This window comes from Balaenoptera ricei, chromosome 6 (assembly GCF_028023285.1).
Source record: "Balaenoptera ricei isolate mBalRic1 chromosome 6, mBalRic1.hap2, whole genome shotgun sequence".
In the NCBI taxonomy this organism is placed as follows: Eukaryota; Metazoa; Chordata; class Mammalia; order Artiodactyla; family Balaenopteridae; genus Balaenoptera; species Balaenoptera ricei.
The window spans coordinates 2,400,976-2,426,719 of NC_082644.1; the positions used below are offsets into that span (position 1 = coordinate 2,400,976).

At 39.7% G+C, this 25,744-nt stretch overlaps 1 long non-coding RNA gene and 1 pseudogene across 2 annotated transcripts in view; both read right to left on the bottom strand.

The window, feature by feature from the left end:
- LOC132368138 (uncharacterized) overlaps positions 1–25,744 on the bottom strand; it is an 85,415-nt gene that overhangs the window by 55,837 nt on the left and 3,834 nt on the right. The window lies entirely within an intron of this gene.
- LOC132368137 (THO complex subunit 7 homolog) lies at positions 13,274–14,074 on the bottom strand (annotated as a pseudogene).

Consider the following 25,744-nt stretch of genomic DNA (forward strand, 5'->3'; position numbering starts at 1 on the left):
GCACAAAAACAGACATATGGATCAATGGAACAGAATAGAGACCCCAGAAATAAATCCACACATCTACAGTCTATTAATCTTCAACAAAGGAGGCAAGAATATACAACAGGGAAAAGACAGTCTCTTCAGCAACTGGTGTTGGGAAAGCTGGACAACTGCATGTAAATCAATGAAGTTAAAACACTCCCTCACACCATGCACAAAAATAAACTCAATATGGCTCAAAGACAAACATAAAACATGACACCATAAAACTCCCAAAAGAGACAATAGGCAAAACATTCTCTGAAATAAATCGTACCAAGGTTTTCTTAGGTCAGTCTCCAAGGCAAGAGAAATAAAAACAAAAATAAACAAATGGGACCTCATCAAACAAGCTTTTGCACAGCAAAGGAAACCATAAAAAAAATGAAAAGACAACCTACGGACTGTGAGAAAATATTTGCAAATGATGCAACTGGGACAGGGATTAATCTCCAAAATATACAAACAGCTCATGCAGGTCAATATCAAAAATAAATAAATAAATAAATAAATAAACAACCCACTTGAAAAATGGGCAGAAGACCTTAACAGACATTTCTCCAAAGAAGACATACAGATGGACAAGAGGCACATGAAAAGATGCTCGACATCACTAATTATTAGAGAAATGCAGGTCAAAACTACAATGAGGTACCACCTCACACCGGTCAGAATGCCCATCATCAAAAAGTCTACAAATAATAAATGCTGGAGAGGGTGTGGAGGAAAGGGAACCCTCTTATACTGTTGGTGGGAGGATAAGTTAGTGCAGCCACACAGAAAACAGTATGGAGGTTCCTCAGAAAACTAAAAATAGAATTACCATATGATCCAGCAATCCCACTCCTGGGCATATATCTGGACAAAACTATAATTCAAAAAGACACATGCACCCCTATGTTCATAGCAGCACTATTCACAATAGCCGAGACATGGAACCAACCTAAATGTCCATCAACAGATGAATGGATAAAGAAGATGTGGTACATATATACAATGGAATACTACCAGCCATAAAAAAGAATGAAATAATGCCATTTGCAGCAACATGGATGTAACTAGAGATTATCATACTAAGTGAAGTAAGTCAGAAAGAGAAAGACAAGTACTATAAGATATCACTTATATGTGGAATCTAAAATATGGCACAAATGAACTTATCTATGAAACAGAAACAGACTCACAGACATAGAGAACAGACTTGTGGTTGCCGAGTGGCAGGGGGGTGGGGGAGGGATGGACTGGGAGTTTGGGGTTAGTAGATGCAAACTAGTATGTATAGGATAAACAACAAGGTCCTACTGTATAGCATAGGGAACTATATCCAATCTCCTGTGATAACCCAAAATGGAGAAGAATATTAAAAAGAATGTATATATGTGTATAACTGAATCACTTTGCTGGACAGCAGAAATCAACACAATATTGTAAATCAAGTATACTTCAATAAATAAATAAATATCTATATATCTCCTCACCCCATGTTTACTGCAGCATTATTTCAATAGTCCATGATATGGAAGCAACCTAAGTGTCCACTGATGAATGCATGGATAAAGCATGGTTTGTGTGTGTATATACATATATGTATACACACACACACACACACACACACACACACACACACACTGGAATATTATTCAGCCATAAAAAGGAGGAAACGCTGCCATTTGTGACAACATGGATGGACTTTGAGGGCATTATGCTAGTTGAAATATGTCAGACAGAGAGACGCAAATACCATATGATGTCACTTATATGTGAACTCTAAAATAAATAAATAAACATGCGAACCACACTCAGAGAAAAGGCTGGTGCTTGGCAGAGGTGAGGGGCGTGGGGCGGGCAAAATGGGTGACGGGGCAAAAAACACAAACTTGTGGTTACAAAATAAATAAGCCCTGGGATGTAGTGTGCAGCATGGTGACTATAGCTCACAATACTGTACTGCATATTTCAAAGTTGCTAAGCGAATAGATCTTAGAAATTCTCTTCAAAAGAAAAAAAAATTGTAACTATGTGAGGTGATGGCTGTGAGCTAGACTGATTTTGGTACACAATATGGTACACACTTTGTACCATTTGATATGGTACCCATATCAAATCACATTTTACAACTGAAACTAACATAATGATATATGTCAATTATATCTCAATAAAAAAGATATGAAAAAGAAATTAAATGTACACATCAATAAACATTATTATAAATCTTGCAGTAAAGAAATTGTTTAATCCAGTGTGTACCAAAGTTTTTGCCACAGGATGTGTTTTTCGAGAAGCATCTCACAAAAGCCTTTTAATTCCGTTCCCATCAGACGAGTAGCATCCCGGCCGCACACTTGAAGAAGTGCTTCCACGCAGGACAGTTCTCCTCGTAGCCCTTCTGATTCTCAGGCGAGGAGGGATCATTTCTTAGACTTCATTCCGCTGCAAGTACCGTCCACTGACGCTTCGCCAAGGAAGAGTGTTTCTCTCACTGCAGGAAAGTCATTGCGTACGTGACGAGTAAAGAATAACAAAGCTGCGATGCCGTGTGGGCAGCAGGTGGATAGCTGGCGGGCTGCTGGCATCACTGTTGCGTGAGCGGACACCACAGCAGCCTTGAACGTTGGAGGATTCAAATTAGCACTTTTGCACCGGAAATGCAAATCACTACACGTCATGGACCTTGCAGGTGCCTTTTGAATAGTCTTTTGAAGGTAAATGCTGTAGAATTTTGGAATCATAGGCTAAAGGTGACAATCAATTCAAGCAGCACAATGAAAGCCTGAGTAGAAATAGAGATTTTGGCAACACAACTTTGTGAAAAATAGGAAACTTGGGAGAGGCAGACTTTTTTGTTTTGTTTTGTTGTTTTGGCTGCACTGGGTCTTCACTGCGGTGTGCGGGTTTCTCTAGTTGTGGCGCGGGGAGTTAGTTTCCCTGCTACATGTGGGATCTTAGTTCCCCGACCAGGAATTGAACCTGCATCCCCTGCACTGGAAGGTGAATTCTTAACCACTGGACCGCCAGGGAAGTCCCAGGAGAGGCAGAGTGAAACCTCGGAACCACAGGAGGGAAGAAGGTAGAAAGTGGATGCTGGCCAGGTGTCAGGACCCTGCTCCGTCTGCTGGGCTCCTGCACCCAGGATCTCAGAGAGAGGCAAACTGTACTTAATCTTGTTCTCTAGAAGGGGCCTGATGAAGCATAGCTTGGACACTGGTTAAGTGCAGCAGGGTTTCAAAAGGTCCCTCATAACCTTTTTATCCTAAGAATCAAGGTACGCTTGGAGGCAACAAGAAGCCCTGGCACCAGAGAGAAGCCAGACGTGCTGATGGGCACTGACAGCCAGACAGGTCTCGGGGAACGGAACGCTCCATGCCATTCCATGTTCCCACTTGAAAAAACCACTCTTTAATTTTTCAGGAAATAGAAAAATATTTATAGGACCCTCACAGGCTCACTCTCAATGTTAGTCTCTCAACCTTCTTTTTTCCCAAAAGATTGGAAGTTCCTCAACCACAAGAGATAGTTCAATGATGAATTTGGACTCTATGTATGTTTTCATAAATTGTAATTATTCAAAAGAAAAAGACACTGAAGAATTTAATAGGAAAAAAGTGTCAGGTGGAGATGATTCTTTCGGTGTTTATAAAATAAAGAACCAGACACGTTGGTGTTTAATGCCCCCGGGCCTCTCGGGTGCCGTCGGATATATGTGCATCCATGTGGACTCCTGTGTGGTCTGCTTATGACTCATACATGGAGCCTGTCAAACACGAAACCAGAAAAACCCATTATCAACCCATGCTGTTCAGAGCGTCTGACACATCCCACGGCATGTGATATTCTGCTTTATTCATACTCAGTGATCTCTCCTCTATGTTAAAACTGTATCTAGTTAGGGAGTTTCCCTATTTCACTAGGAATAACTCCGTGTTAGACACGAACCCTGCTTCCACTGAATTCCTCCTTTGGGGGGTTAGACACGAACCCTGCTTCCACTGAATTCCTCCTTCCACTGAATTCCTCCTTTCACTGAATTCCTCCTTTCAATGGCCTGTTCACCCCTTAGAGCATCAGTTCTCCCAGTGAGACCCCCAGACCGTCAGACACTTGAGGTGCGAATCCCTGCACCCAACACCCACCAAGGAATCAGACTCGGCTTTGACAAGCCGTACAGATGATTCCGATACCTGAAACCTGGAGAATCCGTGTCTTGGGAGGATCAGGAGTCCTAATCCCCTCCCTGCTGCGCTGGCTCTAAGGGCTGTATGTGTCTGCTGTGTTCTCACAGAGTCTCTATAAAGCAGTAAAGAAACCACCTTCCTGGAGACAGCGGTATTGCACAGGTTCTTTGCAGCATCTTGATGAGAACAGCAGACTGCAAGACAGTCTGTTCTCTGCCAGTGAGGCCGTCTGCCAGGGGCCCCGGAACGGGGTCTTCCTTTGCCGACTCAGTGGAGGCAACCTCCCCGGCTGCGTGCAGGCCCCCCGGGATGCTGGACCCTGTCCCGAGAATCCCTCCCAACGTCACCAGCGGCATCAACCCTCTCCAAGAACGTGCGTTCAGGTCATGAAAACAATGTTCCATCACAAAATGTAAATAAGGGGTAGGGAAACATGCACTGAAACAGCACGGGTGGATTTCCAACTGAAGACGGGGCCTGGGACACACGCGCTTTTAGCCCCGCTATGTCCCCAGACAGCAGGGCGTCGAGGTAGAGGGAAAGGAGAGGAGACACGTGTAAGAGCGCTTCGACAGCTACACAGCAGTGCAAGTTGCTAACAGCTTAAAGCTGAATTTTGGCGGAATGGGGAAAACTGAAATACAACCCAATTTCCATGACAAGCCCCCAGAACGACCCTAGAATTCAGAGTATTTGGTACTTTGGGAAGTCGAGGTGACGGCAGAGCTTAAAACAGCAGGACTGGTTGAAAATATGTTTTGGAAGCAATCGGATTCTCTGACCCCCTCAGACAGGTCACACAGGAGACTGAGTGGGGAACAAGGGTCACGAAAGACGTGAGGACAGCATCTAACATGATAAGGACCAAAAATAAGGCAGCCTGGAGAAACAGAGTACACAGAAAAAGAGCTTCTACTATCAGTGAGCTCAGAGAAATAGATGAAAACACTGCACCCAGGGAACAAGCACAGGACGCTATGAAGACTATTCACAAAATGAAAAGGAGCTCTTAGAAATTAAAAATAAGTAGCTAAAATTAAATACTCAAATGTAGTTTGAAGATAAAATTGGGGAACTCTCCCAGAAAGTAGGCAGGAAAAAAAAAAAAAGAGAGATTGAAAGTGTCCACCAATGGATGAAAAAAGACTCACACCATATAAGCACGCCAGAATAAACTGTTGTAACACCAGGGGCACAGAGAAGGGCCTGAGAACTTCCAGAGGGAAATACGCACACCAAAAAAAAAAAAAAGAGGTTTCATTTAAAACTTCCAAATAGCAACACTGGAAGACTTAAGACAGTGGAGCAATTCCTTCAAAATTCTGAGGGAAAATGATTTCTAACCTAGCATTCTATATGCAGCCAATTTAGTAAAGAGGAGTAATGGAAGACATTTTCAAACAATGAAGGTCTCAAAAATTTTATCCCCCATGTACTTTTTCTCAGGAAGTTGCTGGAAGATGTGCTCTACCAGTTGAGGTCATAAATCAAGAAAAGGGAGACATGAGGTCCATGGGACAGGGGACCCAATGGACAGGAGAGGCCAAGGGAAGCTACAAGGTGATCTTGAGGGCAGATCCCAGGATGACAGCTCTGCGGTGGATCTAGAGAACAACCAGTCAAGGTTGAAACAGATCAGATCTGGAGAGATTTATGAAGTTGATGAATTTATACGCAACGTTTCTGCAGACACCAAGAGGACCTTTACACAACTGGGAAGGCTTTGGGATTAGTGAGTGCTGAGGACGCAGAAAACTAAACAAATAAACAATATTATCAATTCCAGGGAAAACAAAATGTTTCGCAGGAAAGGAAAAGTAGTCATCATATAGTGTGGAGCTCAGCTGAGAATCGTGTTTATATGATTATCATGATGGAGGTGCTGATCATGACCTCACTCTGGGGGGGGACGGGGGAGGGGGAGTGTGCTCGCCGGCCGCAGTGTGGGGTGTAGGTCGGGAAGGGGGGTAAATCCTCTTCTTCCTCAGTGGGGAGCCGATACAGAATGCCTAATTCTGAAAATGCAACAGATATGCTCACTAGAAATAAGGAGGCTAGTACCACATGGATCAGAGACTAAAGTGTTTCCCTCTGAGGGACAGGAAATGACTCCAAATGATGTATAAGCGATACAGATAAAAATTAGATTTAAATACTGAACTACACAGATGCTATTTCTGAAGCTTTGGACAGTAGATGCTCTTTCCACAAGAGCAGGATGTATTTACAGTGTTAGGGTCTCTCTCTGCTTGCTCTCAGGTTGTGTTTCTCACTCACGAGATGGATACACCATGTTCCCAGGTGTGGAAACTGGAAGGCAGAGCGTGGCCACTGTGGACGCCAGCGCTCAGAGGACCCGCGGGGATGTGCCGCAGCCCCACCGTCACTACGGGTCAAAGGTCAGAAGCAGGCTTGGAATGACATCGCATGTGTGTGTGTGTGTGGCTGCTTGAGGCAGACCATGAGCCCGGGCCAAGGCACAAAAGCTGCGGAACAGCAATGGCCACAGGATTAACCTGGGCTCAGCACAACAGAGCCACAGGGGAAGGGACGAGTAAACCGAGTCAGACTCTGGGGAACTGTGGGGAAGTTGCCGGCTGGCGTGCCCGTCCCCTACTGGCCTAAAGGGACAAATATTTACTTCTCAACAGCCCCTTAAGCAAGGGCAGTAGAGTGATGGAAAGAATGTAATCCACACAGCAGCACTGATTTCAGAACAAGCTCTCACGCTCAGAGATGCAGATCAGGGTTAGTATCTCGTGAGTAAACCAGAAATCATGCCGCTCATAACCCACATGTTTCAGATCAACATGAACAGATAAAGCTGAAAACAGGACTTGAAAAGGAGGGCTCAGAAAGTACCTCAATAAAAGTGAAAATACTGGAGCACAAAATATAAAGCTTGCAGCACTGGGAGGACCCCACATACGACGCCCCACAAGGAGCCCCAGAAGTCCTATAAGGAGTGGAAGCAGCATTTACTAAGCACCTACTATGTGCCAGTCGTTATACTGGTACTTGGATGCTATTTAATTTAACCCTTACAACAACTCTAGGAATTGCTACTCTCTTTTACGGACGAGGAAACAGGCTCAAAGGAGGGATGGGGCTCACCCAAGTCACAGTCAGTTAGTTGCAAAGCTGGGCTTGAAACCAGGACTTTCTGCCCCCAAAGGCCATGTCTTCTTTCCAATAAGCTTTACTGTGAAAGATGTGAAACCCTCTGCTGGGACCAGGGTTTGAGCGTTTATGAAAAGGCACTAAAAATAGTGACATGATTACCTTTCAGTGGACAAAAAGTTAGTATAAGAGGTCACTCAAATTCCAGTAAGATACACACAAACAAGGTTCCTACACACTCGTGGCAAGTGAAAAGGGTATTACTTTCAAGTATATCCACAAACAGATGAATCTGTTAGCCAGCTGAAGTAACTTAAAGATAAGGCACAGATTTCTGTCACTCTCAGGAAGGAACCAAGGGCCCCTCCAGGATATATTCTGAAACCACATCAGCCCCGTTCACCCCAAAGCTTTCAGAGGAAGAAACGAAAACTAAACATTTCTATTTAGTCTAAACTAAAAGTGATTCTATTTACTGTCGAAGACAACTTAGGGGCTTCTAATTAAAAGGCTAAGTAATGACTTTGGTTGTTTTGGCAAATGTTATAGAGATGACACATATGACGTGTCACTACAGGACTGTTACTTACACAGACGTCCTGCCCCCTTGGCACAGGGAAGGAATTCTGTTCACAGACGTCCTGCCCCCTTGGCACAGGGAAGGAATTCTGTTCTCCAGATGGTGTGCCCAGGATGGAGTCTCACCAAGTTCACAAATCTACTACCACCTCCCTTTCCCTCTGATCCACTTTACTGAGGTATAACTCATATATTTAAAGTGTGTAATTGGATTAATTTTGAAGAAATATACATCACGATGAAGATACAAAACCTTCCCACCACCGTAAAAGGTTCCCAGGGCCCCCTGTGGTCCACCCTCCGTCTGCCCACAGGCCAGGCAACTGCTCAAATGCTTCCTGCTGTTTAGACTGTTTGCACTTTCTAGGTTTTCTGTGACTAGAGCTCCACAGCATGGACTCTTCTGAGCGGCTTCCTCCGCTCGCTTATCTCACAGTCCGCCGTGCGCGGCAGAGGCTGGCTCTTTGCACTGCTGAGTAGCATTCCACCGTAGGGTGTCCTATCCTTTATCCATGCGCTTATTAATGATCACATGGGTGCTCGCTGTTTTGGCTATTATCAATAAAGCTGCTGTGAACAACCATCTACAAAGCTTTGTAGGGACGTACATTTTAAATTGTGTTGGGAAAATACCTAGGAGTGGAATGGCTGAGTTGTCTGGTAGGTGTGCGTTTGATTTTTTAAGCTACTACTAAACAGTTTTTCAAAGAGTTTTAACGGTTTACATGCCCACTGGCAGCACAGGGGAGTCCTGGCCACTCCGTATCCTCAGCAACAATCTGTCTCATCAGTCTTTCTCATTTGGGCCATTCCAATGGGCATACAGTGGTGTCTCGCTGCGGTTTTAATTTAATTTCCCCTATCACTAAAGCTACTGAGCATCTCTTCATATACTTACAGTCATTCATATTCTTTTTTGAAGTGTCTAGTCAATTCTTTCAGCCATTTTTTAAATTTGGTTGTCTTATTATTTTGGTTGTAACAACTTGTTATATTTTCTGGATACAAGTCCTTTATCATATATAGTATTGCAAATAGTTTCTCATAGTCTATGACTTACCTTTTCATTTTCCTCACAGTGTCTTCCAAAGAGCAAAAATTCTTGATTTTGATAAAACCCAATTTACCAGGGTTTTTTTTGTCTATGATTTTTGCCTCCTGTGTCCCACCTAAGTCATTTCTATCTCAAAGTCACAAAGTCTTTTTCCTCTATGTTCTTCTAGAAGTTTTATAATTTTTGTTTTTATATTTACATCTTATGCATTTCAACTTAACTTTGGTGTGAAGTCAGGGTCACGGTTGGTTTTTCTAGATGACTGACTACACATACTTTCCTTTTTTCATTGAATTTCCTTGGCCCCTTTGACAAAAAACTATCACCTGTTCTTGAGTGGACCCCCTCCTGGGTTCCCACTTTGGTTGCATTAATCTATATGTCTATCCTTCACCAATACCATATACCACACTGCCTAATAGCATTACATTTAGTCTTGATAGTAGGTTGTAATTTCTCTAATTTTGCTCACCTTATAGGAAATTGCTTTGACTAATCTAGGTTGTTCATATTTCCTTATAAATTTTAGAATCGGCTTATCAATTTCTATGTTTAAAAAAAAGCTGCTCTATTTTTGATTGCAATTGTACTGAATCTATATATAGATCAATTTTTTAAAGACTAACATCTTCACAATACTGAGGCCTTCACAGTCTAAGAACATAGTAAATTTCTCTATTCATTTAGATCTTTAGTTTCTCTCAGCAATCAATATTCTGTAGTTTTCAGTGTAGAGAGCTTATACTTCTGTTAAATTTATTTCTAAAACTTTGAGCATTGTAATGCTAATTTACGTGGAACTTCCCCCCATTTTCCTCTTGTTTGCTGACATAGCAGAACCCTCCCTTTCTTTTTCAGGCCATGTATTTGGTGGAAGAAGGGCATCCCCGCAATGGAATCATTATCTTATAAACACATTCCAATTTATTATATCAAAGTCCAACCACTTTGGCTTCTGCTCCTAACGTAGTAAACATTTCCCCAGTGTCTGGTGTGTTGCGTGATCAAGCTGCCTGCCCTGCAAGCAGGCGCACCTCTGTGGAAATGGCCTCTGAGCCACACAGCACACACTCTGACCGTGGGCAGCACGCAGCCCTTCCCCTCACGTCTGTCCCGTGATTAGAACCCAGGATACTGTGGGAATGAGGGCTGAGTACACATGTGTTCCCACAAACTCTCTTTCCTTCACCCCAACTTGACGGTAGCCCTTTTCTAAGTTTTCCATTTGTTGTCATTCATGAGTTTTAAAGCAGGTGACTTGACATCTTATTTCACTCTCCAGAAAAACCTTCACTGATAATAACAGTTGTGGAATTTTGTTAATCTCTGATTGCTTTTTCTTCCACGATATCAGTAACCTTAAATATCGAAAAGATTCCCAATACTAATCTAATCTAATTGTCACCCATCAAACTCAGTTTTGTCAAAGTCAATTTTCTTATGTCATGGTCCAGATGCAGGACAAGGCAATGAGAAGTAAAGAATAAAGACCCTCAATCTAAACACACAATCCAATGGAGACTAGTAAAGACTAAACTAACGCAAGGTATTTTTCCCCCTGCAAGCCAGAGGACTTTCTCTCTTTTACCAACTTTTTGTTTGTTGCAGGCAGTGCTAAAAATGTCACAGAACAGTATATAGTGCTTTTCATATCAAAGCAACCCGGGCATTATAGCAACCACACAGAGACCACTATTATCCAAAAAATGGATATCTTTGGATAAAAAATGGATATTGGGGAGCTGTAACTCCCCAATTTAGGTATAAACATTAGTATAAGAAATAATGCTAATGGGGGAGGAGAGGGGACAAGGAAAACTTCTCGGAGGAAGTGGAGAGCAGCCTTGAAGAGTGAAATTTCAATAAGCTGGAAAAACCGTCAAGAGAGGAAGGGCTCCCAGCTGAGGAAACATACTGACTTAGAAAGTCAACAAATATTTCTTGCGCATCTGAGTCCATCACTTGTGTTAAGCACTAGAGTTACGGTGAACAAGATACTGAGGCTTACATTTTATTGGTCGGAATTCAGTCACATGGCCACACCCAGCTGCAAGGCAGTTTGGGAAATGTAGTTTTTAATTGTAGATGTTCATGTGTCAAATGAAAAATTATTATCAAAGAAGGGGAAAATGGAGTTTGGAGAAGAACCAGCAATCTCTGCTACCTAGGAAAGAGGTCATCCATGACAGAAATAAATCGAAAGAACTTTCTAGGACAGTGATAAAGGGAAGTCCTAGTTTGAAAGTTGTGCAGGACACTAAAAAGCATACAGCCTAAATTGGAGCAGGTGGATTTGGGGGAGGGGCACTAGGAAAGGTATCGCAAACAAACAAAAATTGGTTGGACCACAGTATTGAGAGGAGTTTTAGAGTTCTGTTGAAGAGACTGGGGGGTAGAGTCTTGATGGACACATTTCAAACTAAAAAAAATATAAAACAAGGCAACTATTAACTCCAGAAAGTCTCCAGAAATGAAAATTGGAGGAGACATAATTATAGATACTCTGTGCCTCAATGTTCTCATAGCTGGTCTTCAGAGATGGTCCTCAATACTATCTGGCAACGTTACTACCTTCCTCTGCTCACCTCACCTTCTCACCTCCATAATGACAAACTCACGCCTCCTCACTCTCCTCAGACCCCAATGCCCCTCCCCGAGAAGGTAACTCCTCAGACTCTACAGAGAAAATAAAGTCACCATTTGAGGGTGATAGTCATATATTCAGTGTAGAACTAATTTGCCCTTTTATATGACTTTCTAACACAGCCTTTAGCTTTTTTGGTACAAGCACAGAGAAAACCAAGAGTTGACCATCTAAATTTGTGGCTTTGCCAGACTGATGTGATGAAAACACATAGGGACAAGGGAGTATAGTGCATTGTCCACTAGCACAGTAGCATCAACAGAGGGGGTCACGACATCACGCTGAATGTTCAGAGCATCGAGACCCTTTGCACTGTATTGTGACAGAGGGAAGGAGAGTTGATTCAGCGCTAGGGCAAGACCATAAATGTGCACCTTCATCCATTCTAAGTGTATGTGAACTGCTTCTGATCCTCCTCCATGATAGATACATAAAGAAGCCACTCTCCATTGTCAATAGCTGCATATAAGGTGTCACAGGCTGTGTTGATCTAATCCTATTAAGACATCGTATCTGATACAGCAGCTGTGGTAAGAAAATTACTTGTTTCAATGTGTAATAGTTCACCATCCCCAACCATAGTGCATCAGTCCTTTGCAGGGGCAATCTCACTAATTTAAAAGGGATAGGAGGGACTTTCCTGGTGGCACAGTGGTTAAGAATTCGCCTGCCAATGCAGGGGACACGGGTTTGAGCTCTGGTCCAGGAAGACCTCACATGCCACGGAGCAACTAAGCCCGTGTGCCACGACTACTGAGCCTGCACTCTAGATCCTGCGAGCCATAACTACTGAACCCACACACCACAACCACTGAAGCCCACATGCCTAGAGCCCATGCTCTGCAACAAAGAGAAGACACCGCAATGAGAAGCCCATGCACTGCAACTAAGAGTAGCCCCCGTTCACCGCAACTAGAGAAAGCCCGCACCCAGCAACAAAGACTGAATGCAGCCAAAAATAAATAAATTAAAATGCTTTATAAAAAACAAACAAAAAAAAGGATACAGTAGGAATCACCACCCTCCCCTCCACCATTCAGTCTTTGAAACTGACATTAATCTCTATGAGCCAACACGGATATAGTATTGCTTCTGATTCACTGTCTTGTGCAGAAATGTCAGTGGTTTCCCCTTGTCCTTTCCTATCATGATGACTCTTACTCCACAGGTCAAAGAACCAACGTGATGGTTCTGCCAATTATGGATCAATGAAACGAAGAGCTTGTTTTTTGTTTTTTGTTTTTTTTTAGAAAGTAATGCATATTGATTTACTTTGCATCTTGTAATTACCTCTGATATCAGTGATTCTTAATATCATGGAACCTCTCCCACAATAAGCATACACCACAAACATTTTGTACATAATTTCATAAGTTCACAGCCCTCCTGAGAGCCTATTCATGGACTTCATTTTCAAAAGTGGTAACGATTTCCAGAAATTGACTAATTTTCTCAGGTACATCCTAGAAATGCCACCTTCTCACTATCTTCCACTTATTTTGTGAGCAAATCAATGTTACCAGTTAAAAACTACCTAGAATACCAATGAGCACTAACATATCTGGCTTGAAAATATTTCATTAAACATTTTTGGATGTTGCTTCCTATCTTTTAAGTATAAAAAAGGCATTTCAATAAAAACAAATATATAAAGAAGTCATCTCCCTTTGTGTGAAGAAATATGAATGAACTGTGCATTAAAATTTAAAAGCAACGTAGTTCACTGCCAAAACTTTAAATGTCTCAAGAGCACAACAAATTCTGAACACACTAAGATCATGTTGCTACTTCAATATTCTTGGGAATGGTGAGTGATTAGTTGGTCTATGGTTTAGGATCAATTTCCATGCTTGTTTCTTGAGCTTCTTCTACCTCTGAGAGCTTTTCATCATTTTCCAGTGTTTGCTGAAGTTCATGGATGGTACTAAGAAGAACATGAAACTGTTTCCTTCTCAATTCTAGCTTATCTTATCTTCAACACTTTCTTTAATATGTGAAAGATGCTCTAATTCTTTTCCCAGAGCCTCTAGTTGCTTTAATGTCTCATGCCTGTCTGGATGACGCTGGATCACTTTTGCCAATGCATCATATTCTTGGCGATTTTTTCGTATTCGTTTTGCTTGAAGAATTTGCTTTTTGCACTCAGCAATTTTTTCATGTGCTCCAGCAATGCTACATTCTATTTCTTTGTAAATTTTTTCATAATTTTCCATTTCTCTGAGATTCATATCATACACCAGCAAAGTTTTGCCCGTTGAAAATTCACATTGGGACAGTGTGCTCAGCATATGTTGGTACTGGCTGTATCCCTCTTCCTGGGATCCAGAGTTGCACCATTTAATGAAACTTTTCACTAGTAGATTAATTCTCCGATCATCTCCAGCGCCATCTCCATCAATTAGGAGACGCTTCCGTATGACTTCGTCGTCAGTCACGGCTCTCATGGTGTGCGCGGCGGCGGCGGCGGCGCAAGCCGAAGAGCTTGTTTTTTGAGAAGATAAACAAAATAGACAAACTTTAGCTAGACTCGTCAGGGGAAAATAAAGGACTCAGAGAGGATTCATATAAATAAAATCAGAAACAAAAGAGATGTTACAACTGATACCATGGGATCATAACAGACTACTAGAACAATTATACACCAACAAACTGGACAACCTAGAAGAAATGGATAAATTCCTAGAAACATACAACCTATCAAGACTGAATCATGGAGAAACAGAAAATCTGAACAGACCAATCACTAATAAGGAGATTTAATCAGTAATCCAAAACCTCTCCCCAAAAAAGAAAGTCCAGGCCAGATGACTTCACTGGTCAATTTTGCCAAACATTTAAAGAAGAATTGCTACCAATCCTTCTCAAACTCTTCCAAAAAACAGAAGAGGAGGGAATACTTCCAAACTCATTTTACAATGCCCACATTACCCTGATATTAAAACCAGACAAGGATGCCACAAGAAAAGAAAATTATAGGCTAATATTTGTGATGTCCCTGATGAATACTGATGCAAAAATCCTCAACAAAACATTAGCAAACCAAACTCAACAATATAGTTGATCCTTGAACAACACAGGGGATAGGGGCAGTTGAAAACCCAGGTATATCTTTACATTCAGCCCTTCTATCCATGACTCTGCATCCATGGATTCAACCAACCTCAGATTGTGCAGTACTGTAGAATGTATTCGGTGAAAGAAATGTGTATATAAGTGGACCCATGCAGTTCAAACCTGTGTTCAAGAGCCAACTGTACATTAAAAGGATTATACACCATGATGAAATGGGATTAATCCAGGGATGCAAGGATGTGACACACCACATTAACAAAACAAAGGATAAAAATCATATGACCATTTCAATAGATGTAGAAAAAGCATTCAACATCCACTTGTGATAAAAGCTCTCAACAAAGTGGATATAGAGGGAACATATCTCAACATAATAAAGACCAAATACATGAACATAGCTGATATCATGGTGATATCAAAAAAGCTGAAAGCTTTCCTCTAAGATCAGGAACAAAATAAATATGTCCACTCTCAACACTTTATTCAACAAAGTATTGGAAATTCTAGCCAATGTAATTAGGGAAGAAAAATAAATAAAAGGCATTCAAATTATAAAGGAAGAAGTAAAACTGTCACTATTTGAAGATGACATGATATTATATAGAGAAAACCCAAAATACTCCACCAAAAAAAAAAAAAAAAAGAAAAAAACCTGTTAGAATACACAAATTTAGTAAAGCTGCAGGATACAAAATTAATGTACAAAAATATGTTGCATTTTTGTACACTAATAATAAACTATCAGAAAGACATTGTCCAGAAATTAAGAAAACAATCCCATTTACAATTGCATTAAAGAATAAAATACCTAGGAATAAATTTAACCAAAGAAGTGAAAGACCTTAATATATAAAACTACAAGACATTAATGAAAGAAATAGATATCCATGCTCAAAGGAACCAAGATGGCAGAGTAGAAGGACGTGCTCTCACTCCCGCTTGCGAGAACACCGGAATCACAACTAACTGCTGAACAATCAACAACAGGAAGACACTGGAACTCACCAAAAAAGATACCCCACATCCAAAGACAAAGGAGAAGCCACAATGAGATGGTAGGAGGGGGCGCAATCACAGTAAAATCAAATCCCACAACTGCTGGGTGGGTGACTCACAGACTGGAGAACACTTATACCACAGAAGTCCACCCACTGGAGTGAAGGTTCTGAGCCCCACGTCAGGCTTCCCAACCTGGGGGTCTGGCAATGGGAGGAGGAATTCCTAGAGAATCAGACTTTGAAGGCTAGTGGGATTTGATTGCAGGACTTCGACAGGACTGGGGGAAACAGAGACTCCATGCTTGGAGGGCACACACAAAGTAGTGTGTGCATCAGGACCCAGGGGAAGGAGCAGTGACCCCATAGGAGACTGAACCAGATCCACCTGCTAGTGTTGGAGGGTCTCCTGCAGAGGCGGGGGGTGGCTGTGGCTCACTGTGGGGACAAGGACACTGGCAGCAGAAGTTCCAGGAGGTACTCCTTGGTGTAAGCCCTCCCAGAGTCCACCACTAGCCCCACCAAAGAGCCCAGGTAGGCTCCAGTGTTGGGTTGCCTTGGGCCAAACATACAACAGGGAGGGAACCCAGCCCCACCCATGAGCAGTCAAGCGGATTAAAGTTTTACTGAGCTCTGCCCACCAGAGCAACAGTCAGATCTATCCACCACCAGTCCCTCCCATCAGGAAACTTGCACAAGCCTCTTAGATAGCCACATCCACCAGAGGGCAGACAGCAGAAGCAAGAAGAACTACAATCCTTCAGCCTGTGGAACAAAAACCACATTCACAGAAAGATAGACAAGATGAAAAGGCAGAGGACTATGTACCAGATGAAGGAACGAGATAAAACCCCAGAAAAACAACTAAATGAAGTGGAGATAGGCAACCTTCCAGAAAAAGAATTCAGAATAATGATAATGAAGATGATCCAAGACCTCGGAAAAAGAATGGAGGCAAAGATCGAGAAGATGCAAGAAATGTTTAACAAAGACCTAGAAGAACTAAAGAAAAAACAAACAGAGATGAACAATACAGTAACTGAAATGAAAAATACACTAGAAGGAATCAATAGCAGAATAACTGAGGCAGAAGAAGGGATAAGTGACGTGGAAGACAGAATGGTGGAATTCACTGCTGCAGAACAGAATATAGAAAAAAGAATGAAAAGAAATGAAGACATTCTAAGAGACCTCTGGGACAACATTAAATGCAACAACATTTGCATTACAGGGGTCACAGAAGGAGAAGAGAGACAGAAAGGACCCGAGAAAATATTTGACGAGATTATAGTCGAAAACTTCCCTAACATAGGAAAGGAAATAGCCACCCAAGTCCAGGAAGCGCACAGGGTCCCATACGGGATAAACCCAAAGAGAAACACGCCGAGACACATAGTAATCAAATTGGCAAAAATTAAAGACAAAGAAAAATTATTCAAAGCAGCAAGGGAAAAATTACAACATACAAGGGAACTCCCATAAGGTTAACAGCTGATTTCTCAGCAGAAACTCTACAAGCCAGAAGGGAGTGGAATGATATACTTAAAGTGATGAAAGGGAAGAACCTACAACCAAGATTACTCTACCCAGCAAGGATCTCATTCAGATTTGATGGAGAAATCAAAAGCTTTACAGACAAGCAAAAGCTAAGAGAATTCAGCACCACCAAACCAGCTCTACAAAAAATGCTAAAGGAAATTCTCTAAGTGGGAAACAGAAGAAAAGGACCTACAAAAACAAACCCAAGACAATTAAGAAAATGGTCATAGGAACATACATCTCGATAATTACCTTAAACGTGAATGGATCAAATGCTCCAAACAAAAGACACAGGCTTGCTGAATGGATACAAAAACAAGACTCATATATATGCTGTCTACAGGAGACCCACTTCAGACCTAGGGACACATACAGACTGAAAGTGAGGGGATGGAAAAAGATATTCCATGCAAATGGAAATCAAAAAAAAGCTGGAGTAGCTATACTCATATCAGATAAAATAGACTTTAAATTAAAAAATGTTACAAGAGACAAGGAAGGACACTACATAATGATCCAGGGATCAATCCAAGAAGAAGATATAACAATTATAAATATATATGCACCCAACATAGGAGCACCTCAATACATAAGGCAACTGCTAACAGCTATAAAAGAGGAAATCGACAGTAACACAATAATAGTGGGGGACTTTAACACCTCACTTACACCAATGGACAGATCATCCAAAATGAAAATAAATAAGGAAACAGAAGCTTTAAATGACACAATAGACCAGATAGATTTAATTGATATATATCGGACATTCCATCCAAAAACAGCAGATTACACATTCTTCTCAAGTGCGCACGGAACATTCTCCAAGATAGATCACATCTTGGGTCACAAATCAAGCCTCAGTAAATTTAAGAAAATTGAAATCGTATCAAGCATCTTTTCTGACCACAACGCTATGAGATTAGAAATGAATTACAGGGAAAAAAACGTAAAAAGGACAAACACATGGAGGCTAAACAATACGTTACTAAATAACCAAGAGATCACTGAAGAAATCAAAGAGGAAATCAAAAAATACCTAGAGACAAATGACAATGAAAACACGACGACCCAAAACCTATGGGATGCAGCAAAAGCAGTTCTAAGAGGGAAGTTTATAGCTATACAAGCCTACCTAAAGAAACAAGAAAAAGCTCAAGTAAACAATCTAACCTTACACTTAAAGAAACTAGAGAAAGAAGAACAAACAAAACCCAAAGTTAGCAGAAGGAAAGAAATCATAAAGATCAGAGCAGAAATAAATGAAATAGAAACAAAGAAAACAATAGCAAAGATCAATCAAACTAAAAGTTGGTTCTTTGAGAAGATAAACAAAATTGATAAGCCATTAGCCAGACTCATCAAGAAAAAGAGGGAGAGGACTCAAATCAATAAAATCAGAAATGAAAAAGGAGAAGTTACAACAGACACTGCAGAAATACAAAGCATCCTAAGAGACTACTACAAGCAACTTTATGCCAATAAAATGGACAACCTGGAAGAAATGGACAAATTCTTAGAGAGGTATAACCTTCCAAGACTGAACCAGGAAGAAATAGAAAATATGAACAGACCAATCACAAGTAATGAAATTGAAACTGTGATTAAAAATCTTCCAACAAACAAAAGTCCAGGACCAGATGGCTTCACAGGTGAATTCTATCAAACATTTAGAGAAGAGCTAACACCCATCCTTCTCAAACTCTTCCAAAAAATTGCAGAGGAAGGAACACTCCCAAACTCATTCTATGAGGCCACCATCACCCTGATACCAAAACCAGACAAAGACACTACAAAAAAAGAAAATTACAGACCAATATCACTGATGAATATAGATGCAAAAATCCTCAACAAAATACTAGCAAACAGAATCCAACAACACATTAAAAGGATCATACACCACGATCAAGTGGGATTTATCCCAGAGATGCAAGGATTCTTCAATATACGCAAATCAATCAATGTGATACACCATATTAACAAATTGAAGAATAAAAACCATATGATCATCTCAATAGATGCAGAAAAAGCTTTTGACAAAATTCAACACCCATTTCTGATAAAAACTCTCCAGAAAGTGGGCATAGAGGGAACCTACCTCAACATAATAAAGGCCATATATGACAAACCCACAGCAAACATCATTCTCAATGGTGAAAAACTGAAAGCATTTCCTCTAAGATCAGGAACGAGACAAGGATGTCCACTCTCACCACTATTATTCAACATAGTTTTGGAAGTCCTAGCCACGGCAATCAGAGAAGAAAAAGAAATAAAAGGAATACAAATTGGAAAAGAAGAAGTAAAACTGTCACTGTTTGCGGATGACATGATACTATACATAGAGAATCCTAAAACTGCCACCAGAAAACTGCTAGAGCTAATTAATGAATATGGTAAAGTTGCAGGATACAAAATTAATGCACAGAAATCTCTTGCATTCCTATACACTAATGATGAAAAATCTGAAAGAGAAATTATGGAAACACTCCCATTTACCATTGCAACAAAAAGAATAAAATACCTAGGAATAAACCTACCTAGGGAGACAAAAGACCTGTATGCAGAAAACTATAAGACACTGATGAAAGAAATTAAAGATGATACCAACAGATGGAGAGATATACCATGTTCTTGGATTGGAAGAATCAACATTGTGAAAATGAGTATACTACCCAAAGCAATCTACAGATTCAATGCAATCCCTATCAAATTACCAATGGCATTTTTTACGGAGCTAGAACAAATCATCTTAAAATTTGTATGGAGACACAAAAGACCCCGAATAGGCAAAGCAGTCTTGAGGCAAAAAAATGGAGCTGGAGGAATCAGACTCCCTGACTTCAGACTATACTACAAAGCTACAGTAATCAAGACAATATGGTACTGGCACAAAAACAGAAACATAGATCAATGGAACAAGATAGAAAGCCCAGAGATTAACCCACGCACCTATGGTCAACTAATCTATGACAAAGGAGGCAAAGATATACAATGGAGAAAAGACAGTCTCTTCAATAAGTGGTGCTGGGAAAACTGGACAGCTACATGTAAAAGAATGAAATTAGAATACTCCCTAACACCATACACAAAAATAAACTCAAAATGGATTAGAGACCTAAATATAAGACTGGACACTATAAAACTCTTAGAGGAAAACATAGGAAGAACACTCTTTGACATAAATCACAGCAAGATCTTTTTTGATCCACCTCCTAGAGTCATGGAAATAAAAACAAAAATAAACAAGTGGGACCTAATGAAACTTCAAAGCTTTTGCACAGCAAAGGAAACCATAAACAAGACGAAAAGACAACCCTCAGAATGGGAGAAAATATTTGCAAATGAATCAACGGACAAAGGATTAATCTCCAAAATATATAAACAGCTCATTCAGCTCAATATCAAAGAAACAAACACCCCAATCCAAAAATGGGCAGAAGACCTAAATAGACATTTCTCCAACGAAGACATACAGATGGCCACGAAGCACATGAAAAGATGCTCAACATCACTAATTATTAGAGAAATGCAAATCAAAACTACAATGAGGTATCACCTCACTCCTGTTAGAATGGGCATCATCAGAAAATCTACAAACAACAAATGCTGGAGAGGGTGTGGTGAAAAGGGAACCCTCTTGCACTGTTGGTGGGAATGTAAATTGATACAGCCACTATGGAGAACAATATGGAGGTTCCTTAAAAAACTAAAAATAGAATTACCATATGACCCAGCAATCCCACTACTGGGCATATACCCAGAGAAAACCGTAATTCAAAAAGACACATGCACCCGAATGTTCATTGCAGCACTATTTACAATAGCCAGGTCATGGAAGCAACCTAAATGCCCATCAACAGACGAATGGATAAAGAAGTTGTGGTACATATATACAATGGAATATTACTCAGCCATAAAAAGGAACGAAATTGAGTCATTTGTTGAGACGTGGATGGATCTAGAGACTGTCATACAGAGTGAAGTAAGTCAGAAAGAGAAAAACAAATATCGTATATTAATGCATGTATGCGGAACCTAGAAAAATGGTACAGATGAGCCAGTTTGCAGGGCAGAAGTTGAGACACAGATGTAGAGAATGGACATATGGACACCAAGGGGGGAAAACTGCGGTGGGGTGGGGATGGTGGTGTGCTGAATTGGGCGATTGGGATTGACATGTATACACTGATGTGTATAAAACTGATGCCTAATAAGAACCTGCAGTATAAAAAAACAAACAAAACAACTAATACTAAACTTTCATTGGGTTATTTGTATGGAAACATGTTAATATAAATGTTTCAGACATTACATGAAATTTCTAAAAATCTTATATTTGTATTTGTATGGAAATATGTATGGAAATATGTTAATATAAATGTTTCAGACATTACATGAAATTTCTAAAAATCATATTTGTATTTGTATGGAAATATGTATGGAAATATGTTAATATAAATGTTTCAGACATTACATGAAATTTCTAAAAATCTTATATTTGTACTTGTATGGAAATATGTATGGAAATATGTTAATATAAATGTTTCAGACATTAAAAAAAAAAAAAAAGATTCTGGTATGTAGGTGCTCAGTAAACAATAAAAAAAAAAAAAAAAAAAAAAAAAAAGCTGGAGTAGCAATACTCCTATCAGATAACACAGATTTTAAAATAAAGAATGTTACAAGAGACAGGGAAGGACACTACATAATGATCAAGGGATCAATCCAAGAAGAAGAGATAACAATTATAAATATATATGCACACAACATAGGAGCAACTCAATACACAAGACAACTGCTACCAGCTATAAAAGAGGAAATCGACACTAACACAATAATAGTGGGGGACTTCAACACCTCACTTACACCAATGGACAGAACATCCAAAATGAAAATAAATAAGGAAACACAAGCTGTAAATGACACATTAGACCACATAGGTTTAATTGATATTTATAGGACATTCCATCCAAAAACAGCAGATTACACTTTCTTCTCAAGTGTGCATGGAACATTCTCCAGGATAGATGACATCTTCGGTCACAAATCAAGCCTCAATAAATTTAAGAAAACTGAAATCATATCAAGCATCTTTTACAACCACAACACTATGAGATTAGAAATGAATTATAGGAGAAAAAAAGTAAAAAACACAAACACATAGAGGCTAAACAATATGTTACTAAATAACCAAGAGATCACTGAAGAAATCAAAGAGGAAATCAAAAAATACCTAGAAACAAATGACAATGAAAACACGACGATCCAAAACCTATGGGATGCAGCAAAAGCAGTTCTAAGAGGGAAGTTTATAGCTATACAAGCCTACCTCAAGAAACAAGAAAAATCTCAAATAAACAATCTAACCTTACACCTGAAGGAACTAGAGAAAGAAGAACAAACAAAACACAAAGTTAGCAGAAGGAAAGAAATTATCAAGATCAGAGCAGAAATAAATGAAATAGAAACAAAGAAAACAATAGCAAAGATCAATAAACCTAAAAGCTGGTTCTTTGAGAAGATAAACAAAATTGATAAACCATTAGCCAGACTCATCAAGAAAAAGAGGGAGAGGACTCAAATCAATAAAATTAGAAATGAAAAAGGAGAAGTTACAACAGACAATGCAGAAATACAAAGCATCCTAAGGGACTACTACAAGCAACTCTATGCCAATAAAATGGACAACTGGAAGAAATGGATAAATTCTTAGAAAGGTATAACCTTCCAAAACTGTACCAGGAAGAAACAGAAAATATGAACAGACCAATCACAAGTAATGAAACTGTGATTAAAAATCTTCCAACAAACAAAAGACCAGGACCAGATGGCTTCACAGGTGAATTCTATCAAACATTTAGAGAAGAGCTAACACCCATCCTTCTCAAACTCTTCTAAAAAATTGCAGAGGAAGGAACACTCCCAAACTCATTCTATAAAGCCACCATCACCCTGATACCAAAACCAGACAAAGACACTACAAAGAAAGAAAAATTACAGACCAATATCACTGATGAATATAGATGGCAAAAATCCTCAACAAAATACTAGCAAACAGAACTTAACAACACATTAAAAGGATCATACACCATGATCAAGTGGGATTCATCCCATGGATGCAAGCGTTCTTCAACATATGCAAATCAATCAATGTGATACACCATATTAACAAACTGAAGAAGAAAAACCATATGATCATCTCAATAGATGCAGAAAAAGCTTTTGACAAAATTCAACACCCATTTATGATAAAAACTCTCCAGAAAGTGGGCATAGAGGGAAACTACCTCAACATAATAAAGGTCATATACGACAAACCCACAGCAAACATCATTCTCAGTGGTGAAAAACTGAAAGCATTTCCTCTAAGATCAGGAACAAGACAAGGATGTCCACTCTCACCACTATGATTCAACATAGTTTTGGAAGTCCTAGCCACGGCAACCAGAGAAGAAAAAGAAATAAAAGGAATACAAATGGGAAAAGAAGAAGTAAAACTGTCATTGTTTGCAGATGACATGATACTATACATAGAGAATCCTAAAGATGCCACCAGAAAACTACTAGAGCTAATCAATGAATTTGGTAGTTGCAGGATACAAAATTAATGCACAGAAATCTCTTGCATTCCTATACACTAATGATGAAAAATCTGAAAGAGAAATTAAGGAAACACTCCCATTTACCACTGCAACAAAAAGAATAAAATACCTAGGAATAAGCCTACCTAAGGAGACCAAAGACCCATATGCAGAAAACTATGAGACACTGATGAAAGAAATTAAAGATGATACCAACAGATGGAGAGATATACCATGTTCTTGGATTGGAAGAATCAATATTGTGAAAATGACTCTACTACTCAAAGCAATCTACAGATTCAATGTAATCCCTATCAAATTACCAATGGCATTTTTTACAGAACTAGAACAAAAAATCTTAAAATTTGTATGGAGACACAAAAGACCCCGAAGAGCCAAAGCAGTCTTGAGAGAAAAAAACAGAGCAGGAGGAATCAGACTCCCTGACTTCAGACTATATTACAAAGCTACAGTAATCAAGACCATATGGTACTGGCACAAAAACAGAAACACAGATCAATGGAACAAGATAGAAAGCCCAGAGAGAAACCCACACACCTATGGTCAACTAATCTATGACAAAGGAGGCAAGGATATACAATGGAGAAAAGACAGTCTCTTCAATAAGTGGTGCTGGGAAAACTGGACGGCTACATGTAAAAGAATGAAATTAGAACACTCCCTAACACCAAACACAAAAATAAACTCAAAATGGATTAGAGACCTAAATGTAAGACCGGACACTATAAAACTCTTAGAGGAAAACATAGGAAGAACACTCTTTGACACAAATCACGGCAAGACCTTTTTTGATCCACCTCCTAGACTCATGGAAATAAAAACAAAAATAAACAAATGGGACCTAATGAAACTTCAAAGCTTTTGCACAGCAAAGGAAACCATAAACAAGACGAAAAGACAACCCTCAGAATGGGAGAAAATATTTGCAAACGAATCAATGAACAAAGGATTAATCTCCAAAATATATAAATAGCTCATGCAGCTCAATATTAAAAAAACAAACAACCCAATATAAAAATGGGCAGAAGACCTAAATAGACATTCTCCAAAGAAGACATACAGATGGCCAAGAAGCACATGAAAAGCTGCTCAACATCACTAATTATTAGAGAAATGCAAATCAAAACTACAATGAGGTATCACCTCACACCAGTTAGAATGGGTGTCATCAGAAAACCTACAAACAACAAATGCTGGAGAGGGTGTGGAGAAAAGGGAACCCTCTTGCACTGTTGATGGGAATGTAAATTGATACAGCCACTATGGAGAACAGTATGGAGGTTCCTTAAAAAACTAAAAATAAAATTACCATATGACCTAGCAATCCCACTACTGGGCATATACCCAGAGAAAACCAAATTCAAAAGGACACATGCACCCCAGTGTTCACTGCAGCACTATTTACAATAGCCAGGTCATGGAAGCAACCTAAATGCCCATCGACAGATGACTGGATAAAGAAGATGTGGTACATATATGCAATGGAATATTACTCAGCCATAAAACGGAACGAAATTGGGTCATTTGTAGCGACATGGATGGATCTAGAGACTGTCATACAGAGTGAAGTAAGTCAGAAAGAGAAAAACAAATATTGTATATTAACGCATATATGTGGAACCTAGAAAAATGGTACATATGAGCCGGTTTGCAGGGCAGAAATAGAGACACAGATGTAGAGAACAAACATATGGATACCAAGGGGGGAAAGTGGAGGGGGGGTGGGGGTGGGGGTGTGATGAATTGTGCGATTGGGATTGACATGTATACACTGATGTGTATAAAATTGATGACTAATAAGAACCTGATGTATAAAAAAATAAATGAAATAAAATTAAATTCAAAAATTAAATAAATAAATAAATACAATTCAACATTGCCACTTGGAGGTCTAATGAGCATCTCATACCTGTTTATTATGATCACATTTCCATGTAAATAAA